Source organism: Dama dama, chromosome 19, assembly GCF_033118175.1.
Source record: "Dama dama isolate Ldn47 chromosome 19, ASM3311817v1, whole genome shotgun sequence".
Lineage (NCBI taxonomy): Eukaryota > Metazoa > Chordata > Mammalia > Artiodactyla > Cervidae > Dama > Dama dama.
Genome location: NC_083699.1, coordinates 22760644 through 22766240, shown reverse-complemented (window position 1 = coordinate 22766240; position 5597 = coordinate 22760644). Strand labels below are relative to the sequence as shown.

Sequence of the window (5597 nt, the reverse complement as noted above, 5' to 3'; positions counted from 1 at the left end):
TAGGAATGTCAATGATTCAGTGTTTTTATGTTGAGTGAGATGTGAAACATCCAAGTGAAAATATTTAGACAGTTGTCATTAGTTTTAGTTTGTGTATAGGACAGGCCCTGCTTGTTTCTACCAAGCAGTGTAATTATTTTTTAAATTAATTTATTTATTTTAATTGGCAGCTAATTACTTTACAATATCGTGCTGGTTTTCACCATACATCAAAAATTATGGAAGGCTTCATGAATTTGCGTTTCATCCTTGCGCAGGGGCCATGCTGATCTCTGTAACGTTCCAATTTTAGTACATGTGCTGCCAAAGCGATCACCATCCAGTGTAATTATTAATGTTACCTTTCATTCTCAAAAGTTTTGGTTTATACAATATTTACATGGTCATCCCATGTATTGGTGAAAGTAGTTTTGGTGGATTAGGGAAGTATGATATTGTAATTTATAATTAGAAATATATATTTAGTCTTCCTTCCTGTTCCTGCCACAGAGCTCTTAAAACCCTTGGAATTTCCTAAGTGGTAAGAATGACAAAGATGTCTTGATATTCGCAAGAAATTCCTTTCAGCCACACCTGAGCTTATGTTAATAAGCTGATTTTTGGAAAGCACCTAAAGTTGCTACGGGAATCAACCAGGTGATTAATGGGTTGAAACTTTCAGTCCCACCACCCTCGACTCCTCCATAAGATGTCAGAGCCTAGGTTATGTGCAAGGATTCCTTCATTCTTCTCATACTCAAACAACACTTTGTTGAATACTTTAAAACAATTATTTTGTTAGTTCAAGACTAATAGTTGTTGAATACTTTAAAATGATTATTAGTACAAAAACTACTATTGTAACTACTACTATCTGGATTTTATATAGGATAAAATTGAGGGTGAGCAAGGTCTGTGATCTCCTCACTTAACTAATGCTGCTTCTGTACTTCCAATATCACTATGCCCCACGTAATTTATTTAACTTTTCTTCTTTTGACTCTTTTCTTTTTTGGCTCTGCCACACAGCATTTGAGATCTTAGTTATCAGCCCAGGGATGGAAACTGTGCATCTGCAGTGGAAGTGAGGAGTCTTGACCACTGGACCACCAGGGGAGTCCCAGGCTAGGATGTTATGGCAGGTCTTCAAGCTCTTCCTGGATAGAACTAACACGCAAAGGCACAGGGCTTCACAGAAGCAGCACACGGCAGAAAATAGATAAGAACAAAGAGCTTATGTTCTAGAATCAGAAATTCATCCACCCCCACGTGCTTCATCTATTCTGTGATCTCCTGATAGTCACTTCTCATTGCCTGGACTTAGGTGTATTTATGCCTTTTTTTGCCTCTGCTGGCCTCCTTGAACTTGACTCTGTGTTGTCAATTTGAACTCTGCTTCTATTTGACCCCTCTGTCTGTACTCCCACCTAGATCTGGCCCCTCTTAAATAATCATGTCACCAATGCTATCCCCACCCCAGTTCAGTTATTGTTTTATCTTAGCTTTAAACCATATATGAAACATGAGTCATACATTCTGTTGATGGGAATTTCCTGGTGGTCCAGTGGTTAGGACTCTGAGTTCTTACTGTCAAGGTCACAGGTTTGATTCCTGGTCAAGGAAGATCCCATAAGCCATGTCTCATGGCCAAAATAAAATAAATTCTGCTGTATTGATCATACATACAAATATTTTGTCTTCCCCATTGCTTCTACCCCTGAATTCCTTATAACACCTGGAGCTTAAAAAACCACCAAGTCACAGAAGCCTCCTGGACTGTGTGTCTTTCATTAAATCACATGTGTGCATGCTAAGTCACTTCACTCGTGTCTGACTCTTTGTGACCCCATGGACTATAGTCTGCCAGACCCTTCTGTTCTTGGGATTCTCCAGGAAAGAACACTGGAGTGGGTTGCCATGCCCTCCTCCAGGGGATCTTCCCGACCCAGGGATCAAACCCATGTTTCTTATGTCTCCTGCATTGGCAGGCGGTTCTTTACCACTAGCGCCACCTGGGAAGCTCCTTTTCTTTCTTCTCCTGTGTGAGTCTTGAAAGTGGGTTTTTCTAGATTCTCTTTCATTTGCCCAGTGATGAGTTAGCCAACTCCTCATTCTCCTTTCCTGTCTGTCTCCAACACACTCCCTGCTCATCTTAAATAAAAACTGACTCATCTTCTCTAGATTCTCAGTTGTATTCAGCCCAGCTTCTCTTTTCCTTACTTGATAATTGGCACACATACATTTCATACCTAGGAATTCTCAGTTCAGTTTAGTTCAGTCGCTCAGTCGTACCTGACTCTGTGACCCCATGGACTGCAGCACAGACCAGGCTTCCCTGTCCATCATCAACTCCTGGAGCTTGCTCAAACTCATGTCCATCGAGTCAGTGATGCCATCCAACCATCTTATCCTCTGTCGTCCCCTTCTCCTCCTGCCTTCAATCTTTCCCTAGGAGCTCTACCTGTCCGGTATTCAAGTAAAGCAGGAAATTATCAATCTGATGCTATTCCGAAGTCATTGGAAGATTACAGAAATCTACACATGAGAGAAAATGACATATAAATATAGCAGAGTTAATTAATTTACCAATTCACAGTTGATGATGTCAGAGCCATGTTGAATCCCAAGTCTATTTGTTCTAAAGCCTGGGCTGCTAATTACCATGCTTCTTATTTCTTACTTTCAAAAAGTTAATACAGTTATACTTATGTTGAAAGATAACTCTTAAAAAACTAAATGTACTTACCATATGGCCCGGCAATTACACTGCTAGACATTTATACCAGAGAAATGAAAGGTTATGTTTTTACAAAAACCAGTACATGTGTTCATAGCAGCTTTATTTTTTTTTTAAAAAAAGCCTTTTTATTTTGTATTGGGGTATAGCTCGTTAAGTATTCTTACTTGGGAAATCCCATGGACACGGGAGCCTGGCAAACAGGAGTCCATGAGGTCGCCAAAGAGCCGGAGCGACTTAGTGACTAAACACCACAACAAATAGCTGGTTAACAATGTTGTGATAGTTGTAGGTGAACAGGGAGAGAACTCAGCCATACATATACACATATCCATTGTCTTCCAAACTCCCCCCACCTCATCTGGCTGCCACATAACATTGAGCAGATTTGCATCATAGCAGCTTTATTTTTGAGAGCCAAAACATTGGAGAAGAGCTAAAATATCCTCCACTGGGTGAATGACGAAACAAACTGTGGTACATCCATACCATGGAATGTTACTCAGCAGTGAAAAGGAACCACCGATACTTGCAACAACTTGAATATATCTCCAGCATTATTCTGAGTGAAAGAAGCCAGTAACACAAGGTCACAGAAATATGATCCCACTTACATGACCTTCTAAAAATGACAAATTGTAGAGGTAGAGATTCATGATTGCCAAAAATAGGGATGATGGAGGGAAGTAAGGGTAGATGTATCTGCAGGTGGGTAGCATGAGGAACATCTTTGTGAAATGGTTTCAAGTCTTGATTACACTGATGGCTACACAAATCATATTTGATAAAATGACAAAGCATTATACACATACATTACTGATATCAATTGCCTGGTTTTAATATTCTGCTATAGCTGTGTAAGATGGTCCCATTAGGGGAAACTAGGTGAAGAGTGTATGCGAGCTCTCTGTACTATGTTTGCAACTTCTTGTGCATCTATAATTATTTCAAAATAGAAAGCTAAAAAATTAGCTAGATTGTCTTTCATCTCTCTCCTGACTCTCTTTTCTCCAATCCAGCTTGTAACTCAGCCAGAGACTAGGTAACCTTAGACTCTTTTTTCTGTCCCCCCAGACCTAACCAGCCTTGAAGTTCTGCTGGTTCCACCCTGAGCGTGCATCTCTGCATTCTGACTGTCCTCCTGCCCTCTCTGACTTTGCTTTATGTCAGATCCTCTAGTCTGATCTTTTGCAATAACTCTCGGACTGGCCTCCTATCCCCTACTTATCTTTCTCAATGCTGGTGTCCTCTATAATTTATGAATCAGATCCTGTTACTTCTTTGCCCATGAACAGTTGGTAGTTCCCTAATGCCCATAGCTTCAAATCAACTCCGGGTGGCCAACAGGAGCCTTCAGTTCCTGTTCTCTGCTCCTCTTAGGAGCAATAAATCTGTGTGTCCTGGAGGCTCTTCACCTCTCTGTTTTTGGTAGATTAGTACATGGTTGGTTTAGCAAGGCAGAGTTTGCATGCAGAAGAGGCTGATACCAACCTGTGGGCTTTGGAGGCCCTCCGTTTCCATCAAGGTCACTTCTCTGTCCAGGGAGCAGAGACATTCCCTGTTCCCCAGAACATTATGTGGTGACTCCCCTTTCTATTGGGATGTTAGCTGTTGGGGAGGTGGACTTTCTATGCAGGGCCTAACCTCTGGGATAATTCAGGGGATTACGACATTACACCACTTCTCTGCTTATAAGCTCTTCTCCTTATAACCTTTATATCTTCCCTGCATATAAGACACTATGCGTATATGTCTGGAGCTCCCACATGACACTTCCTCCCTAGATTCAGCTGCTGGTTCCTGCTGAGTGTGTGGCATTCTACAATGACCTTCAGTTCTCAGAAAGTGTCCTCTCTGCTGGCTCATGTACTATTCAGTTTTCTATCACTTGCACCTTTATGATTCCTGCCGCGTCCACCAAGCAGAAACAGATCTGGTGTTGTTCATGTTATTAATGCCTAGTGCTTCTTCATTCTTCTGTCAGGAAACTTCTAACAGTGTTTTGTAGACCCAGCTGTGAGATTGCTTCCTTCTTACCTCACCTGGATTTCAAGGCTCTTTGAAGGACAGGCGAGTCTGTCTTCCAGCTTTGCATTTCTGATGCCTGCGAGAGGCTTGCACTTGGCTGGTGCTCAGTACACATTTGTTAAATGAACAAATAAATTGTGACTTGAATGAGGGCCCCTCAAAAGCAGTAAATGCTCTAGCAATATTAAACGTGATGAAAATACCTTAAGGAATCCAGCAAAGTAAACCATAATGGTTGGAACCAGAAAGGTTGATAAAACAAAGTCAATTAGTAATTTTTACAAACTTTAAGTCCTCTACAGACATACACAACACAAATATACATAGATACACATCATACACAGTGGATGGTGTGTAGTCAGCTTTCATACTTGGATTAACACACTGCAAAGAGTAAAGGTCTCTTTCCCTTTCGTTTATTGGGGGCTTGCTTGGCACCATCCACATATCACCCTTCACATCCACTTCTCTTCAGCAGGAGATAGCTGACATAGGCCATTGCGTAGTGCTCAGCTGTTGACAGTTAAATAAATACTTTTGAAAGGGAAAAATACTTTCTTAGGTGCAAAAACAACTGAATTTCAGCCACCAGATCATTTCCTCCAGCTCGTCACCAGGAAAACGACAGGTCATTCTTCATGTTGATGGACCTGGAGGCACAGAGCTCTATCTCCCCTTACCAGCAGGAGAGTTATAATGTGGCTGGATTTCTTGACTCAGATGCACTGCTTTCCTGGTAGGGTTTGTTTTTTTTTTTCCTTAAATTGGAGGATAATTGCTTTATAATGTTATGTTAGTTTCTGCTGTACAGCAAAGTGAATCAGCTATATGCATACATCGTACCCCCTCCCTC

At 41.2% G+C, this 5597-nt stretch overlaps 1 non-coding gene across 1 annotated transcript; it reads right to left on the bottom strand.

Annotated features, from left to right (window-relative positions):
- Positions 1-212: 212 nt before the first annotated feature.
- On the bottom strand, positions 213-316 carry LOC133074271 (U6 spliceosomal RNA). Its single transcript, XR_009697124.1, has one exon. It is a non-coding gene; the product is annotated as a U6 spliceosomal RNA (small nuclear RNA).
- Positions 317-5597: the final 5281 nt, after the last annotated feature.